Source organism: Leuciscus leuciscus, assembly GCF_965113295.1.
Source record: "Leuciscus leuciscus genome assembly, chromosome: 15".
NCBI classification, from domain to species: domain Eukaryota; kingdom Metazoa; phylum Chordata; class Actinopteri; order Cypriniformes; family Leuciscidae; genus Leuciscus; species Leuciscus leuciscus.
In genome coordinates, this window is record NC_138739.1 from 8,196,062 (window position 1) to 8,216,309 (window position 20,248).

The following is a 20,248-nucleotide window of genomic DNA, read 5'->3' on the forward strand; positions in this document are numbered from 1 at the left end:
AGGGTAAGTGTGACTTCTGCGGGCTGGACATTTAAGTGGTGCTTGTTACTCTTTTGTTCCATTAATACTAACACTTTCTTTTCTTTTTTTTTTCTCTTCTATTCTATATCTATTTAAAAACTGTTTTTGGCATTTGGTTGGTGAGTTTTAAATGTGTTTTTATGACTTCAGTTGTTTTTGTTATTTCTCGTATAGAAATAATTAATCTGTGATTTTACTGTCAGATCAAGTTTGAATTCAGCTCTAAACTCAGTTATCATGGATTGATTAATATAATATAAATATGAAGCTCAGATTCTCAACAGCATAAGTTTTAGTGTGACATTAAACATTAAAGTAAAAGTTTTTTTTGTTGTTGTTGTTGTTGTTGTTCCATATATAAATCTATTTCATTTATCATCTGTGCTGCAGCAGTATTTGTGCTGCAGCAGAATATTATTAATTTCACATTTAAATGATTAAAACGTATTTTAGTGAAGCTTCATCAAACCAACATTAAGTGATTTTATAGCTTTAATTTGTGAAAAACTCTGTTCTTCAGGAGTGATTAGTGTTGCAGTGAAGTCAGTGTCAGTGATGGAGGGAGATTCAGTCTCTCTAAACTCTGATCTTACTGAAATGAAGGATGATGATGTGATCCAGTGGAGGTTTGGAGATGAAGACACTTTAATAGCTGAAATCAATGTAACGGCCGACAGAATCACTGTATATGATGATGTTCTTGATGGGAGATTCAGAGACAGACTGAAGCTGGACAAACAAACTGGATCTCTGACCATCACAAACACCACAACTGAACATACTGGAGATATTAAACTACTGACCAGCAGTGAGATCAGAGAGAGATTCAGACTCTTTGTCTTTGGTGAGTTAAATATTTGTTTCACTTGTTTTATATTTTAATCAGCACAAAGATACAATTATTAATCCAAACTCCATTTTGCTTCTGTTGTTTAATGATGATATTCATTTCAAATTTAAATTTCAAACTAATTACTTTTATAAACCATCAAATTACTGTCTTAATCTGTGACGAACCATTTCTGTTTATCTCTGTGTGTGTGTGTGTGTGTGTGTGTGTGTGTGTGTGTGTGTGTGTGTGTGTGTGTGTGTGTGTGTGTGTGTGTGTGTTTGGTGATTCAGGACTGGTGTTAGTGAAGGAGGGAGATTCAGTCTCTCTAAACTCTGGTCTTACTGAAATGAAGGATGATGATGTGATTCAGTGGAGGTTTGGAGATGAAAAAACTTTAATAGCTGAAATCAATAAACAGACCGACAGAATCACTGTATATGATGATGTTCTTGATGGGAGATTCAGAGACAGACTGAAGCTGAACAATCAAACTGGATCTCTGACCATCACAAACACCACAACTGAACATTCTGGAGTTTATTATCTACAGATCAACATTGTGATCAAGGGTTTTATTCTCTTTGTCATTGGTGAGTTAAACGTTTTAATGAAAAAATTTAAATGAATTCATACACAATTTTATTTTTGTTATTTATATTGTTTATTTTGACTACATTTTAAACTATTCAATTTAGTAAACCATTATAAAGTGAATTAAAAGTATTAATCTTTGCAAATCCTGTTTCTGTTTGTTCTCTGTGTGTTTGACAGATGAAGTGAAGTCAGTGTCAGTGATGGAGGGAGATTCAGTCTCTCTAAACTCTCCTCTTACTGAAATGAAGGATGATGATGTGATTGAGTGGAGGTTTGGAGATGAAAACACTGTAATAGCAGAAATCAATAAACCGAACGACAGAATCACTGTATATGATGATGTTCTTGATGGGAGATTCAGAGACAGACTGAAGCTGGACAATCAAACTGGATCTCTGACCATCACAAACACCACAACTGAACATGATGGAGATTATAAACTACTGATGAGTACACCAAGATTGTCATCAAAATCATTCATAGTTTCTGTCTATGGTGAGTAGAGATTATTTGTCTTCTCCTTTAAATATTCTTATTTACTATTTACATAATGAATTGTTTAAATCATTTTATAATTTGACGTGACAGACCGTATAAAAACTCACTTGGAACTGAATATAAGATTGTTGATTAGATTTGATCATATTTCTGTGTATTCAGAAATATTAGTTGATGTCAGCGCTGATATTAGTGTTTATTGACTGATCTGATCTCAGTTTGATGTGTTTATTCCTCAGACTCTGTCCACTGTTGTGGTCCTACTGAAGCTGTGATCCGATTGGTCCTCTCTGCTCTGGTGGGCGTGGCTACTGTCATTATTGTGGTTTATGAGATCAGATCCAGAAGAGCTGAACGAGATCAAGCACATATTCACACATCAGGTACATGATTGATGATGTCATTTCTCTCAAACTGATTTTGCATATTTTATTGTATGTCAGATATATTTATGCCTTGATATGTTCATCTTTTTCAGGAAGTATTTAAATCTAAAACAGAATGCTGAACTTTAAAGGTTCTTCAAGTGTGTTTTCTGTTTTTGTGTCATAATTAATACTGATGATTATTGAGCTTTGATATTTGAGCTTTATTTTTGGGGATTTTGAAAAAAACTTATTTGTTAGTCTTTATTATATTTCTCTCAGGTAGAAAAAAAGTGAATGAAGAGGCACACAGATCTCTCTTTACTACTGCTGTATATTTGTCATATCTATTTTCTTGCTTTTATCAATAAAGTTTCTCACTCTGATGTTTAAGAGTCTCTCCATGTTTTATTTCATTTATTAAGTCGAGCGACTCCTGGAGGAATACAGACTTATAAAGAACATATAAAGCTTTACATTATTAAAATAGAATTTAAAACATTATTTGTAAATGTTTACATTATTAGCTCATTCATTTCTTTTTGTTCTTCTATCTACAATAATAAACAAACAACTTCCCCAGCTTCTCCTTTAACCCGAGAAAATACTGATTTGGGACACATTATAATATGCTTTGAGATCACAGTGAAATACATAATCACAACATATCAATGCTCCATTTCCTCCAACAGGGAACGATAAAGTCTTTAAATCTCTAGTGTGATTTGTCTCTGTGGTCTCGTCTGAGGAGCAGCACCTCCATCTAGTGGCTCACCCTGAACTCACATGTTATCAGGAGTTATTTACTCAGAATCTGTAATGAGATCCAGTGATTGTGTCTGTTACTCAAGAAAGTCACTAGATGGCGCTGTGTTAAGTATTATGTGACGAACACTGTGAAACGCGTAATGAAGAATAAAACCACATGTTGAAGTGTTCAGAGAAAATAAACAGATATGTTGAAACTGCACTGAGAAATATTTTATTCTAATCACTGACCAAAACATGATACCAGGAGTGAACTCAAACTAAAAACAGCTCACTGGATATTTTCTCTTTTTCTGACCATTCTCTGTGAACCCTAGAGATGGTTGTGTGTGAAAACCCCAGTAAATTAGCAGTTCTCTTTCAAACATTCGCTCAGTATCTCACTATGGGAAACGCCTCTGGGCGTGACAGATCTGGAAGTACCAATTACACCATGGCTGTCAGTTGACAGACCAATCACGACAGTGATGCGGGAGTCCCCCTTCCCACATAAACCACTGCCAGTGGTCCGTACTTCATTCTTCGATCTCTTCCCCGTGAAGATCAAATTGGAAGCTATCCTTCAGTAGGACCTGTCTTGAAATAGTTGTTTAACGGTTCTGAGACGAGCCGCCAAGGTACGTCGCTGAACGCAGCTATTTTGTTTGCGGGTTTTTCTTTTTCCACTGTAACAGTGTTATTTGATTCTGGTATACTTTAAGAGAATTTACGTGTTACAGCGAATTCTCTTAGATATTCCTTTATTCTGAGTTGCACGTTGCGGTGAGCTTAGATACTATTATTATGGCAACTTCAAGTTCTGCAAATGGCGGACCGAAAGCAGAAACTTCTCGCCCGTGTGCGTGCGGCTCGATGATATCGGGCAAGGATCCTCATCCTTTATGCATCGCATGCCTGGGGGTGAGACACGCAGAGGCAGCCCTCGCTAACCCCGAGGGCTGTCCTCACTGTTCTCTCTTCCCGTCGAGGGTGTTAGAGAGAAGAGTGCATGTCGCGGCCACTAATAAGGGAGATCCCTGCTTTTCTCCGCCACCCGCGGAGGAGGCTAAACATATACATTGAATACAACGAATACATGGACGAATTCTCCCCGCATCTACCTCCCCTCTTTGGATCCGTAGGACTTACGGATGTGAGAGAGGAGGATGACGAGGACGACGAGGCCATTGCTCGTATGTTAGAGGACGATGTTGAGGATGATGACGAAGATGCAATCCTCTCGCCAAATCCAACTCGGCCAGACAGCGCGTTAAGCGAGGGTTCACCCTCCCCGGCTCAGGCGGAGCTCGACCTACTGGAAATGTGCCGGAGGGTGGCGGCAAAACCCTCCATAGACTGGCCGTCGCAGCAGACGGGCCAGGGGACGGAGAGAGATCTATATGACGGCAAGAGACTGCCGTCACGTGCCCCACCAGCTAAGCAGCTCATTCCAGCGGTCCCCGCGTGCGTTTCGGAGATGAAACGTAAAGTTCCCGTAAAGGGATTTTCTAGGCTTGATGTGGATAAAATGGAGGAGTTAGGGATGTCAAATTCCCCTCCTGTCGAGCTGTCGGTTGCACATCATCTCCACCCTAACCGCAGGACAGCTTTTTCCTCGGCTTCAGCTTCACTGCCAGGACGCACTGATCACCTAACGGCCTCAGTGTTTCAGAAAATGTATCGCTCTTCTGCACTGGCAGTGAGAGCTCTTAATGCCACCTCTCTCCTCACTGCTTATCAGGCAGAGCTTATGGAAGAGATGGGGAGGCAAATGGATGCTGGGTCACCAAACCCAGCCCTCTGGGAAGAGATTTGTGTTATTGCAGATCTCAACCTGAGAACTTCCAGGGGTGCGGTCCAGAGCTGCGGCCGCAGCATGGGCTTGGCAGTGGTCGGCGAGCGAGCTCTCTGGCTGGGGCTGTCAGGGCTGTCAGACAGAGAGAAAGCAGACTTCTTGGATGCTCCAGTTGAGCCCAAAGCCCTTTTCGGGGCATCGGTCACTGCCATGAGAGAACGGTGCGATCAAAAGAAGCAGGAGGGTGAGGCTTTCCAGACTTGCCTCCCTCGGAGATCCACCGTTAGGGCTTCTCAACCACCACGGCCCAGGTTTGAAGCCCCACAAGGGAGTGTTCGGGGGGGGAGGGTCTCCGTCCTATTCTGGATTTACGGAACCTCAACAAACACCTCAGGAAATACAAGTTCAAAATGTTGACCTTAAAGACGTTATCCCAAACTATTCGTCCCAAGGACTGGCTTACGTCAGTCGATCTGAAAGATGCATATTTTCACATAAGCATCTACCCAGCACACAGAAAATTCCTCAGGTTTGCCTATCGAGACACAGCCTACGAGTTTTGACAGTCCCGTTCGGCTTGTCTTTAGCGCCCAGGGTTTTCAGCAAATGTGTGGAAGCAGCGCTCACACCGCTGAGAATAATGGGTCTGAGAGTGTCAGCTTATTTGGACGATCTGCTGCTGTGCGCGCCGTCATGGCAACAGGCAGAGAGAGAGACAACAATGCTCGTGTCTCATTTGCAGAGCTTAGGTTTCAAGATAAACGAAACGAAAAGCTGCTTGGTGCCTACACAAGAGATAATTTACCTGGGTCTCAGACTAAACTCAGACCTATATCGAGTTTTTCTGTCCGAGGAGCGCATCAGGTCAATTCGCGGCTGTCTATCCCTTTTTCAGAAAGGAAACAGAGTTTCATTCAGACTGTGTTTACGTCTTCTAGGTCTGATGGCCTCGACAGTTTCTGTCATTCCCCTGGGACTGTTGCGAATGAGAGAGTTTCAGAACTGGACAGCGGCGCAGGGCTTGTGTCCAAAACGCCACCTCAACCGCAAAGTGATAGTGACGTCACGCGGCATGCACGCTCTCCGTCAATGGAGAGATCGCTCTTTTCTCAAGTCAGGGACTCTGCTGGGAACAGTTTCTCTGAGAAAGGTGGTTACGACGGATGCGTCGCTCACAGGTTGGGGTGCAGTGTGCGAGGGCAGGATAGCGAAGGGGAAATGGCCCGTCTCGCTACAAAACGCACACATAAACTTCCTGGAACTGTTAACAGTTTTTCTGGCTCTGAATCATTTTGTGCGGTTCCTAAGGAACCACCACATTTTGATCAGGTCGGACAACACAACGGCGGTGGCATACATAAACCGCCAGGGAGGCACACGCTCCCATCTGCTTCACAGTCTGGCACATAAAATAATCTTGTGGGGTGTGAAGCATTTTCATTCACTACAGGCAACCCACATCCCGGGAATAATGAATGTGGGGGCGGATCTCTTGTCCAGGGGGAATCCTCTGTATGGAGAATGGACTCTCCACCCTCAGGTAGTGAGCCAGTTGTGGGAGAGGTTCGGCCGGGCTGCCGTAGATCTCTTCGCCTCGCACGAAAACACTCAGTGTCCTCTGTTCTTCTCTCTGGCGAGAAGCGGTGCGCCTATGGGTGTGGATGCTCTGGCACACCCGTGGCCAAACGCACTACTGTACGCGTTTCCTCCACTGAGTCTGATCTTTCCAACTTTAAGAAGGATAAGAGAGTACGGTCACTCGGTCATAATGATTGCCCCGAACTGGCCAGGGAAGTTGTGGTTAACGGAGATAATTCAGCTCCTTTACGCACAGCCCTGGCCCCTCCCGTTGCGCAGGGACCTTCTCTCGCAAGCGCGCGGGGAGATTTTTCACCCAGCCCCAGACAAGGTGGCTCTTTGGGCCTGGCCCGTGAGAGGTTAAACTTGAGTGTGACAATTCAGAACGCGCGAGCTGCTTCAATGCGCTCGGCATATGATCGGAAATGGGCTGTGTTTGAGCGATGGTGCGCACACAGACATGTTGTTCCTTTTCTCTGTTCTGTCGTGGATATGTTGTGTTTTCTGCAGGAACTTTTGGATAAGGGCAGAGCCTTTTCAACTGTTAAGGTTTATCTCGCCGCAATTTCTGCGTGTCATGTGGGGGTTGACAGAAACACTGTAGGTCAACACCCGCTTGTATGCAGGTTTATGAGAGGTGCACGGCGTTTGAACAGGGTTTCAAAGCCACTGATTCCGCCGTGGGATCTGTCGGTGGTCCTTAACGCACTATCTCAGCCCCCTTTTGAGCCTATAGAGTGTGTTGAATTAAAGCTCCTTTCACTAAAGGCTGCTTTATTATTGGCTCTTTCGACCGCTAAGCGGGTTAGTGAACTTCACACATTGTCGGTGCATAACTCCTGTATGCAGTTCGCTATGGACTACTCGAGAGTAACTCTCAAAACTAATCCAGCATTTGTCCCTAAAGTTAGCGAGTCAGCTCTCTCCTGTAAACAGGTGGATCTACTGGCTTTCCATCCGCAGCCTTTTCTCTCGTCAGAGGATGCGCGGCTTCATTGCTTGTGCCCTGTCCGTGCGTTGCGTCACTATGTGGACAGAACAAGAGCGCTAAGGAAGAGTAATCAGTTGTTTGTTTCATGGGCTGATTCTCATAAGGGGAAACCTATTTCCCGTCAGCGCATGTCCCACTGGGTAGTGGAAGCTATTATATTAGGTTATAATAGCAGTGGTCTCTGTCCTCCGGAAGGGCTGAGGGCTCATTCTACCAGAGGTTTGGCTACCTCGTGGGCACTGTTTAAGAGCGTTTCAGTTCAGGACATATGTGCTGCAGCAAGTTGGGCTTCGCCTCACACTTGTCCGATTTTATAGACTGGATGTCACTGAGCCATCACTGGCTCATTCCGTCTTAAGTGTGTAAAAAAAACAATAAAAAAAAAACACTCATTGGGGATTGTTTTGTTACATGCATCACTGAGTTGGTTGACAGGCCTGCTTCAGACAGCATATCTGCAATACGGGAGTTGTCTATATTCCATAGTGAGATACCGAGCGAATGATTGAAAGAGAACTTTAGGTTACTTACGTAACCCCGGTTCTCTGATAACATGAGTGAGGTATCTCACCACACGTCCCTCCTTGCAGTGCACGGAGAAGAGATATGCAGAGAATGAAGTAGGGACCACTGGAAATGGTTTATGTTGGAAGGGGGACTCCCGCATCACTGTCGTGATTGGTCTGTCAACTGACAGACGTGGTGTAATTGGTACTTCCAGATCTGTCATGCCCAGAGGCGTTTCCCATAGTAAGATACCTCACTCATGTTATCAGAGAACCGGGGTTACGTAAGTAACCTAAAGTTTCTGAAAAGCTCAGACCAGTCCGTCTGGCACCAACAATCATGACACGTTCAAGGTCACTTAAATCACCATTCTTCCCCGTTCTGACGCTCAGTTTGAACTTCAGCAGATCTTCTTGATCATGGCTGTGTCTGAAATCGCCCCCTATACCCTTAAATATGGCACTATTTGAGGGACCAGTATGGTGTACTTTTTAGGACATCCTCAGATCTCAGTCAAATGACAAAAAGGCATCAGGCGAAACGTCCTCAGATGAAAGCGTAGAAGTATAGAAGTTAGCTAAATAACACATTGAAACTATAGCTAGCTTGTATGTTGGCAAACTACAGTGAAGTTAAAGAAATCTTTGGAGCTGGACTGTGTTTTTATAAGCGCAGCGCTGCATTGTGTTCAGAGGTTACCAGTGAAACAGCTTTATTTCTGCTGATCCATAAGCGCCATCTACTGTCAGAGAGTCCATTGCATTTCCATTCGGCCCGTCGCTGCTTTTCTACAGACCAATGTGAAAAATGTCATGTTCTCTTCTGTATAGAACTGAACCAGTGTAACATTTAGTTAAAACTGTAAGAATAAAATATTGTAACAACACAGTCGGCCTTTATCAGCACTAGTTCTTTGGCAAGGGTTTAGTGTGTCTCTTCCCTAAGCCAACCCTCAACTACAGACCAGTCTCTTTTCTTCCCTTTGTGTCAAAGACTCTTGGAAGAGTTGTGTTCTATCAACCCTCTGCATTTTTGTCACAGAACAACCTATTTTACGACATCCAGTCTGGCTTCAAAAGTGCACAAAACCGCCCTGCTGAAACTCTGCGGTTGGAAAGAGCGAACGCCAGATCATCTGTCCTTATTCTACTAGACCTGTCAGCTGCCTTTGACACTGTAAAGCACCAGATCCTCCTGTCCACCCTTTCTGACTCGGACATCACTGGTACGGTATTTCAGTGGCTTCAGTTTTACTTCACAGAAAGATCTTTCCAGGTTTCATGGAGAGGAGGGGTATCATCTAGTCACTGGAGTGCCTCAAGGTTCAGTGCTCACTCCTCTTCTTTTCTCCATTTGCACAGCTTCACTGGGAAAGAGCATGCATGCGCGTGGCTTCTCCTACCACTGCTATGCAGAAGACATGAAGCTCTATCTGTAATTTCCACCTGATGATCCCGTCAGTTTGTATTCAGACATTTGTGCCTGGATGAAGGAGCATCATCTACAGGTCAGCCGTGCAAAGATGGAGATCCTTGTATCTCCTACAGACCCATCAGTTGACCACAACCTCACTGTGTAACTGAGGTCCACAACACTAACACCAACCAGGACAGCAAGGATCCTGGGGCTTGTGTTTGACGACCAACTCTGTTTTTCCACTCATATTTCGACAGAAGCTCGATCGTGCAGGTTTGCTCTCAGAAAATTGAATATCAGAAAAGTCTGAAGCAGTGTCTACTGACAGATGATCCAGTAATTTTGGTGAAAGACATTTATAGTAAAACATTTTTTAACCCTCTCACACATGTGATGTCTCCTGCTTATGTATCTGAGCTTATTGCTCTTCATCAAGGACCTAGGTCTTTATGATCAAATAATAAGTAATTGCTTTCTGTCCCTCTATCTCAAAAAGGCGATCAGGCCTGTGCTGTTGCAGACCTAAGAGAGATCACATCTTTAAATGTTTTTTAAAGTCCTTGTTAAAAAGTACTTCTTGTCTTTAGTCTTTGAGAGGTTGGACTAGTATCTGTATAGTAAGTTGTATTGTTTTTATGTTTTTATGTGTGTTTTTTTAATGCTGCTGATTGTACAACACTTTGGTCTGCAGGTGCAGTTTTAAAGTGCTTTATGAGTAAATAAAGAGAAGTGAAGTGAAGAAGATAAGTGAAGTGAAGTGAAGTGAAGTGAAGTGAAGTGAAGTGAAGTGAAGTGAAGAAGAGAGGTGGCAGGACTGATGGCCTGGTACACTCAAAAAAATGATTCAAGCCCTTCTTAGAGGTGACACATTTAAATATAATTTTCTTTATTTAAATATATCTATTTACGATCATATGTATATATATTTAAGTGGTTTAACTAAAAATGTATTAATAGCTCCACCTATGAGATTGATTTACGTTGGATCGCCAAAAAAAAAGTGTCATACGGGACCGCCCTTTGCGCATGTGCTCTTTTCGCTCATCTCTCCGTCTCCATTCTCTGGGTGCAACGCCAAGGCGACGTTTGGTGGACGAGACTACATAAAAGGAGAATATCCACTACTTGGTAAGTATTCATTTGTTGTAGTTGATTAGAAAGTATCTTACTGTCAAATATCGTTAATACAGTAATATTGACCGAAATGTGTGCAACAGTTAAGCGAGCCTAATTTCACTCTTCAAAGTTGAAGGGCGTTGGCTGGCTAACGTTAACAAATGGTGGTTAGCTAGTGCTACTTTTTTACTTTTAATGTTAGTCACGTTGACTGCTTTGGTTAACTTATTGCTTATTGCTCTTCGTCGCCGCAATTTTGGACCGGGCAAAACTGGCCTGTAGACAAATAGAAGTAAAAGAAGAGATGCCGAATTTCTGTTGTGCCTGGAATTTAAAACTGTGAAGAAACAAATGATCAATAAACTGTTGGACAGATAGACACTAGGATCTGTGTGCTCGACATTTCTTCGCTTTGTGCCGTGAACTTTTAAATGCGCACTTGTGCAGCGCAGCGCTGCACACTGTGACTCCATGTTGCTTTGAGCACATCATTCTGCACCCGCGATGCGCATACGCGCTTTGTGCGCTCTGTTTTGAAGCGTTTCATATTTTCATAGTTTTGCGCACTGAAAGATTATTAAAAGCTTATATTTTATATATATACCTAGCCTGCACAATACATTTAAAATAAGCATAAAAATATACACACGTCTGAATTCTTGACATTCATATATAAATATAAAATTGTGAAATGTATGATTGCCTGATTGAATTTTATAAGAGTACTAATAGTAATTTGTTTTTATTAACATGTTTAGATTTGATAAAATTACTGTGCCGATTTTTTCAAGAATTAGCCTACTTTTTGCTGCTGATTTATACACTCACTAAGTTTAATAAAAATACATAATACATTTATGTAATATTTAAAGGTGTTAACTGTAATCTTACACTGCAAAATGATCACTTACAAAGGATTAAATTCATCACAATTATGTAATTATCTGGATATTTGCCGCGGGGCGAGGGCTTCGATAGCCTCTCTTTTTTGACCATACATGTGTTTGCATCCCTGATCAGTGCAATTGGATCCGCATGTCATTGGACATGATCCGATGTCTTAAAGTGACAGTGGGTAATAGACCTAATGTGGTCTGTGTCCTTAACTTTGATCAAGCAACAAAAGAAAAAGAGAAAAGCATTCACTGTTTGTTAATAGCTTTAATAAGGATTAATTATATTTAATTCATACAAATAAATATGTCTACTTGAAAGAATAATGTATGCAAGTAGTTCTAAAGAATGCATATATCATTAATTGAAAAGAAGACTGTTTTACTTTAGGAAAAGTGGTTTTATTTCATTTTAAGATTTTTTAAAGTCACAGTAGTTAAATCTGTATCTGTATTGCATGTTAAAACTTAAAAATCATTCATATTAATAGGTGATCTATTTCAACCTACAATATTAGCCTATGTACTAATGTGTTTGACTATAATAATTACTTTTATTTGGATACATCGCCTGAGTATTTCCTCCATTGCTTACACCTCTAATATATGTATCTCATCTTTTGCAGTTTAAGTTGAAAAGCAGTTTGTGGCAACCTCTATTGATGGTAGGTATAAGACTAACATACTTGCTCAATGCTAGCACAAACTGATTTGCATCATTGTCATGTGATATGTGCTAATTGTCTTTATTCTCCTTTTTAGGATTATGAATGTGGCAGTGCAAAGAATGCCGTTTGGAATTAGCTAGCAGGTATTTGTTGTTGCAACATTTTAGGCAGGTTCATGGGCACTTAAGGGGCAGTTATCGCTATCCATGTCCATACACCGATTGCCCGTGTACCTTTAATACATGGAGTAAGCTATTAAATCACACATACAAAAGTCATGGAAAATATGAAGGTCCAAACCCAGTAGAAGGGTCTACATTCCAGTGTCATGTGTGCTCGTGCAGAGAACTAGCAACTGAAAGAGCTTTTTTCCAACACATAAATGGACATCTCAGGCATGATGAAACGGTCCCTTGTATGTTTGTAGGATGCACATTTAAAACTAATGTTTATAGTACATTCAACACACACAAAAACAGGAAACATAACCAACATTCATTGAAAGATTTTAAAGCCAATGTCATCAGTACGAGTCAGTTACGTCAATCAATCAATTGTGCAGATGAGCCTACAGAGTCTGTGGATGCAGATAATGAAAATGAAACATTAAGTTGTGGTGATGCTGCAGAATTGTTCCAGCCAAATTTTATTGACGATAAAATTGGTTGCATTTTATTAAAATTAGAAAATATTGTTCACATTCCAAAGGTGGTTATTGATGAGGTCCTTTCTGAACTGCACTACATTTTAAGTACAGCATCTTTGCCTGTCATAAAATCTGTTGTTTCGGATGTATTTCAGAGTCATAAATTACAAGTTGAAGAGTCAGTAGTGGATGAGGTTTCAACTGCTCTATGCAAATCCAATCCTTTGGGAATAGCTATTGCAAAGGATGGCCCTCTTGCTACTGTGTATAAACGTGCACAGTACTATACCTCTCATTTTGGTGTTTTAGAGCCAATTGAGTATATATTAGATGCCCAGAGGAATAGGACATTTCAATACATCCCTATATTACAATCTTTGCAAAATTTGCTCTCTCATCAAGCTGTCCTTGAACACATTAAAACTCAACAAAACCAGCTATTATTGTCAGGTATTCAACAAAAGGATCCAAAAGCAAAGGTAACTCAAAAAAAGTCTTTAATGTTCAACAAAAGCAGTTGCAACGAGATTGCTCAGAACTGGAACTAAAGAGTCGCTCTCCAGAAAGACAGCTTCGCAGTGGATACTTTGTCAGGAGAGAAAACGTGGAACAGAAAATCTCTTTCGGTAGGAATGTCCTTGAAGAAAGCAGCTCGAGCAGAGATAACTCTTAGATGAGGCGCATCACAGCAGGTAACAGGAGACAGGGTACACTAAGGCGAGTGCTGCTACACAAGACAAGACAATGGTAAGGCTTCTTGCTGACAAAAAGAGAGAGCGTTACTCACACAATAATCCGACACAGGACAGAGAGAACAAACACCAGAAGTAGACCGAGTAATCAGACAAGACAAGACACAGGTGAGAGCGCAAAGCAGCGCGAGCGCTGATTGTGATGATCAACAGGTGATGACAGAGACAGAACATGAAAGTGTGTGTGTGCGCGCTGGAGAGTGAGAGAGAGATGAGTGTCAATGAGTGCGTAAATGAGTGTGTGGTAGTGTGAGAGTGAGAGAGAACAGAGAAGCAACCCAGATCCTGACAATTATCTGGTCAAAAAGAGTACAGAACCATAAGAGATGGTGAGTACTATAAACAAAATCCTTTTCTGTCTGATGAAGGTTTGAGAATAGCAGTAAATCTTTATGTGGATGATTTCGAGATTTGTAACCCTCTTGGGACATCTCGAAAGAAACACAAACTCTGTGGTGTCTACTGGGTTTTAGGTAATTTGCCACCAGGTTCCCATTCAACACTAAACTCAATCTATTTGGCTGTTTTATGCAAATCAGATGATGTTAAGGCCTATGGCTATAAAAAAGTTTTAGAGCCTCTCTTGCAAGATTTGGCTGCATTAGAACAGCATGGTGTCTTTGTTTCTCAGCTTGGTCAGTTTGTTAAAGGTACTGTTCAGTGTGTAAGCGCTGACAATCTTGGAGCCCACGGAATAGGTGGATTTGTTGAGAGTTTTTCTGGTGGGTCCATATGCAGGTTTTGTACTGGAGACAAATCAGAGTTTCAGACTACAGATGTCAAATCAGGTGCTTTCACACTCAGAACCAGAGACCTCCATGATGTTCATGTCCAGTCTGCTCAGGAAAATGCAACTATTTGCTGTGGTGTCAAAAAACAGTGTGTTTTAACAGACCACCTTTCTCATTTTCATGTAAGCACTGGCTACCCTCCTGATATTGTGCACGACCTCTTTGAGGGTGTTGTTCCCGTTGAACTAGCACGCTGTTTCAGTTTGTTGATTTCCAAAAAATACTTCACTCTTGAGGGCCTTAACAAATTGATCCAGACATTTCCGTACAAATGGGGGGACAAAACCAATCGCCCCCATCCAATATCACGCTTATTCAAAACTAGCAACACTATAGGTGGCAATGCACATGAAAATTGGGCCTTGCTCAGATTTCTTCCCTTATTGATTGGACACATTTTGCCAGAAGGTGAGCCAGCATGGCAGGTAATTATAGATCTTATGGACATAGTTGAGTTGGTTGTGGCTCCTGTTCATACAGAGGAAACTCTTGCATATCTTGAGGCCAGAATCTATGATCACAGACTCCGCTACATTGAACTCTTTCCAGACATCAAGCTCCTACCAAAACATCACTATTTAGAGCATTATCCACACATGATTCGTTGCTTTGGACCTCTAATTGCTTTGTGGACTATGAGATTTGAGGCAAAACATAGCTTCTTCAAGCAGGTCGCACGTCATACGAATTGCTTTAAGAATATAACTCGTTCACTAGCTATTAAACACCAGTTCATGCTTGCCTACCACACACATTCCTCCAGTCTCAAGAAATCACTGTTAGAGGTCACAGATGTCTCAATCATGCCTGTCGATGTCCTTAGTGAAGGAGTAGTGTCTACTCTGAACCAGAGATACCCAGATGTGACTGAAGTTCATATAGCAAAAAATGTGTCTTGCAGTGGTATACATTACAGTGAGGGGATGCTTATTGTACATGGATCTGTAGATGGACTGCCTAAATTTAATAAGATCATTCAGCTGTGTGTTCTGAAGGAGAAGTTGTGTTTTCTAGTGAAAGATGTATGTGCTTGGTATAGGGAGCATTATGGGGGTTTTGAGCTGTCTGCCTCACCCACTAGAGAGGTTGCCCTAATTGAACTTGATGACTTGGTGGACCCTTATCCCATTGTGGAATATGTAGTTCTGGGTTTGCGTATGGTAATGTTGAAAAGATTCATCATCGTTAAAGGTTAGTGTCATTGTTAAACAAAAATAGTATGAGCTCTTGATGCCAGACTTATAATCTCAAACTGTTTATTTTTTTATTTTTTTAAATCACAAATATAACTAATTTATTGTTTCTTGTCCTCCTCCCTTTTTTCTGCTCTAGATTAAAGGGGTTCCAAAATGGCAAGTCTGGCTGTCCTGCGGATCATTTTTGGTGACGCGTCTGACTCTAGAAAACTGCACCTACCTTATGGAATTCCGGCATCAGTGGAAGAACTACATGTGCTAATAAAGACATTCTTTCAATTGAAAGAGGATTTCCGGATGCAATATATGGATTCTGATTTTAATGAGTTCATTAATCTAACTTCAGTGTCTGACATTCAAAACAAAAGCACACTGAAAATAATCTGTAATCCTATCTTGTCACCTGTGGAGCCCTGCATCACTTTGTACACAGTAGACTATTTTGGTGAGACCTCGGCTACCACTTGCTCAGAGCCTGAAACCCCTGTTTTGTCAATAGCCTCATCCTGCAATGACAATACGCTGTACACATCAACACCGCATTCATCCCCAGAAACTCGGCCCTCACAATTGGCCTCCTGGCCAAAGGTTTTTCTAGTCCCTAAATTCACCTATGAAGCTGAATTTGAACTACAACAGAAAAGCACAGAGTTTGAGACCAATGGAACATACTTCAACCCTGGCCCAAAGCTAAAAGGGATCATCCTTGATGGCCTTGCGCAAGAAATGATGAAATATACAAAGTATCCAAAAGACTACCAATGTGAAGAGGTGGCAGCAGCTTTGACAAGGGCCCATCCATGTCTGGGGCAGCTGGGATCCAAGACAGGATTTTGGGGATGGAAACAGTCGCTTAAGTATAAAATGCAAAACTTTCGTACGAAACTTGGCCGACTTGGACATCCTGAAATCCATGTGAACTCTTTGAAACACAAACGAGAGGGCCAAGGCAAAGCTGCAGCCAACATCAAAAAGCCTAGAAAGGCTGAAGTTAACTATATTCCTCTGCACCCAAAAGGCGAGACCACAGAAAGCTTAGAGAATGAGAGAATTGCTTTATTGTCAGAGCTGAAAAAGCGTGACAATGAAGTGGTGATAAAAGAAAAAATGGGAAAAACCTTATCCCACAGACGACTAGAGATTGTGGAGCAGAGGCCCCTGATAGAAGATTTCGTAAACAGATGGCCTGCCTTATTCCAGGAGAGTGAAGTAAGTAAATGTGTACATGTATGTATGAGTTGACATTATAACTTTCTGCACAATTGTATTTACTAGTGCTAAAGGTTTACATAGTCGAATCAGAATTGTCAAATCTGGCCTATACTCGATTGATCATCGAATCGTGTGTGTGTATAATCTTGAGAAGCTGCAGAGCTGCAGTCTCTATTCACTTGTCACTGTACATTTACAGTTGAACTGAGGATTATTGTTAACCATTTTCTCTCTGCTCACCTGCCATTCACCAGTCTTGTGCTGAGTTGTGCATGTCTGCTGACAATTACATGCATGTCACGGTTCCTCGCGGGTCTATTCTAACTAGGCTTCTGTTTAAAAATGATTTAATAATCTTTGTGGTTCATCAATGGTGATAAATGATTGGAACATCCTGCAAGGTGCACACAGCCATGCACAACTCGGCACAACACCGGCGCTGCTGGTGCTCGTTTTGTTTTTTTCTTCTACCACACCCGCACATGCAGACTGTACTATGTAAAATCAAACATTAAGCTCCCCCATAGAGCCACAATGATGGTAATTAACAAATTTTAATGGCTGCATTTTGTTTATTTTTCAGGTAAATGCAGAGTTTATGAGGATCACCACCAATCCACTGCAGTCAAAGTTCATGTCACAGCTGGACCATTTCTCAAACAAGCTGATGCAGATCTTAAAGAGCAAAGGAGGAGTGAAGGGGCAGAGGATTAAGGAAGTCCTGTCTATCACAGATTCGGTTAGTCGAAATGCATCTAACATCCCTTTGCGTGTATTGAGGTGGTTATTGTAAGGTTTTATTGTCCATAGTTGCTTATTTAAACACTTTATAAATGGCCTACTAGTATAGTGCTTTTATCCAAATATTATGTTTTTTTTTATTTGGTTCATCCACTCACACAACAATGTAAAACATGCAAGAAAACGCCTCGGTTACGACTGTAACCTCGGTTCCCTGAAGAGGGAACGAGCGTTGCATCGAATCGACGCTATGGGGAACGCTTTGCGTGATGACGTCTTGAAGCACATGTAAAATCAGTCCAATGGTGTGGCGGAACGTCAGAGGCGGGTGACGTCACGTACCAGGAAGCTATAAAAGCCGGCCCGAAACAGAAAACGAAAGCTTCGTAGAGTCTGAAGTCGTGCTGACAGGCATGAAGGAGATATGGCAAGGTGACGCAACGCTCGTTCCCTCTTCAGGGAACCGAGGTTACAGTCGTAACCGAGGCGTTCCCTTTCAAGGGAACTCGCGTTGCGTCGAATTGACGCTATGGGGAACGTCTATACCAACGCCACCATAGCTACAAATGTCTGTCCTGTGTGAAATCAATTGCGCAGCACTAGGAAGACAAAACCTGAGACCCTGGAGTAGAGTCTAGGTCTAAAGAGTAGAACCTGACGAAGGTGTGCGGTAAGGACCAGCCTGCCGCAACACAAACGTCCTGTAAAGATACTCCTGATATAAGGGCCTTAGAGGCCGCCATACTCCTAGTAGAGTGCGACCGGACAGCCCAAGGAGAAGGCTGTCCAGCCGCCTCATAAGCAAGTGAGATAGCCTCAACCACCCACTTGCTCATCCTTTGCTTAGACACTGGACCTCCTTTGTTAGGGGGCCCAAAGCGAACAAACAATTGATCACTCTTACGCCACAGGGCAGCTCTGTGGACATATGCGTCTGACGCCCGAACAGGGCAAAGCAAATTATTCGCCTCCTGGTCCGATTTCGAAAGGGAGGAGGACCTCCAAGTGCCACGAGGGAAACGAGATACCAAAGGGTCTTTCCCCACAGACATTCCACCCAAAGGAATGTGGTAAGCACCTATGGCCGCCACATAAACCTTTAAAGTGGACGGGGTTAGACCTGCAGTGAACCGGTCCTGCAGGAACTCCAGCACTGTACCAACTGGGCAGTTGACTGGATCCAACTGACGGTCACTACACAAAGAAGTGAATACTCTCCACTTCAGGGCATAAAGTTTCCTCGTGGAGGGAGCTCTGGACTGTAGAATGGTCTCAGCAACCTCAGTTGAGAGACCTGACTCTATGAGCTGGGCCCCCTCAGAAGCCAAGCCCACAGGTTCCACAGTTCTGGCGGGGGTGAAATATTGAGCCCCCTGCTTGGGACAGAAGGCCCCTCCTGACAGGAAGCTCCAGAGGATGCCCGTCGAGGAGGGACACAAGATCGGGAAACCATACTCTGCCCGGCAGCGCGGGGCTATAAGAAGCAGGAAAACCTGGTCCCTGCGAACTCTCTCCAGAACTCCCGGGAGCAGAGCCACTGGGGGAAAAGCGTACAGACGTAGCCTCGGCCACGTCTGTACCATAGCATCCAGTCCCAGAGGAGCTGGATGCGTGAGGGAGACCAAAGTCCCTCCATATCAGCTCCACCACCTCGGGGCCCACCACTGTGGGCAGGACCCCCATAAACCGAGTTGGGCGTTTCTAGAATTGTATCTGATACCCTTTTGCCACGGTCTGCAGGACCCAACGAGAAACATTTGACAGTAGCTTCCACGCTGTCAAAGATTCTACTAGAGGTACCAGCCTCTCGAGACTGGTTTCTGGATTGTGTTGCTGTTGAGTAGTCGGTTCGTCGCCCTGTAACGGCGCACCGGCAGGGAACGACCGAACAGACTGCTCTAGCACCCTCCTCAGAGGGGGCGGGCATCCCGAGGCCACTACGTTTCCGGGTGGACCTTGAGATATGTGCTCGCCGGAGACCGCTGCGCCCTGTAACACCGGAGGCGGCAGGGTTGGCAGAACGGTCCCCTGAGGGCACCGAAAAGAGACGGCACCGTATTTTTCTCCTGCTGTTGAGTAGTCGGTTCGTCGCCCTGTAACGGCGCACCGGCAGGGAACGACCGAACAGACTGCTCTAGCACCCTCCTCAGAGGGGGCGGGCATCCCGAGGCCACTACGTTTCCGGGTGGACCTTGAGATATGTGCTCGCCGGAGACCGCTGCGCCCTGTAACACCGGAGGCGGCAGGGTTGGCACAACGGTCCCCTGAGGGCACCGAAGAGAGACGGGCACCGTGAAAAGAGGTGTTAACCGCTCTGCTTCGGGGGGACTACCCTCATTTGTCCTGAGCCCTCAGACATCAGGACTTTTTCCCAGCAGCCTTCTTGGCGGTAATAACGGTCCGCAGATCCGTTTTACCCCTTGAAGACTGCTGGGTTTGAGAGCGCCCTCCGTGTCCCCGAGCTTTTTGTGGGGGAGCACGGGAGGAAACGCTCTGTTTCTGAGTGGCACGGTGCTCAGCGCTCTTTTTAGATGAGTGAGGCTGCTCCCGCTCAGCAGCCTCAATGAAAGAACGGCGGGGGAGAAGTTTCTGAAGTGCAGCTGCCTGTTTTGAAGCTTCTTGTGATTTAGCTACAGCACTGTTAACTGCATCTCCAAATAACCCTTGAGTGGATACTGGTGCATCTAAAAGAACATGTTTTTCTTTGTCCTTTATGTCACTTAAGTTGAGCCACAGATGCCTCTCAGTGGCCACCAGGGCTGCCATAGAGCGGCCGATGGATTTAGCCGTCTCCTTGGTGGCCCTGAGAGACAAATCTGTGGCTCTACGCAGTTCAGACACCGTATCAGCACTAATACCCCCGCCATCCTCAGAATCACCCAATAACTC

At 43.4% G+C, this 20,248-nt stretch overlaps 1 long non-coding RNA gene across 1 annotated transcript; it reads left to right on the forward strand.

Moving 5' to 3' along the window:
- The first annotated feature begins 11,978 nt into the window (after positions 1-11,978).
- Positions 11,979-15,747, forward strand: LOC309476523. The gene is made up of 3 exons (XR_014198235.1): positions 11,979-12,018; positions 12,116-12,164; positions 15,543-15,747. It is a non-coding gene; the product is annotated as an uncharacterized lncRNA (long non-coding RNA).
- The last annotated feature ends 4,501 nt before the right edge of the window (positions 15,748-20,248 follow it).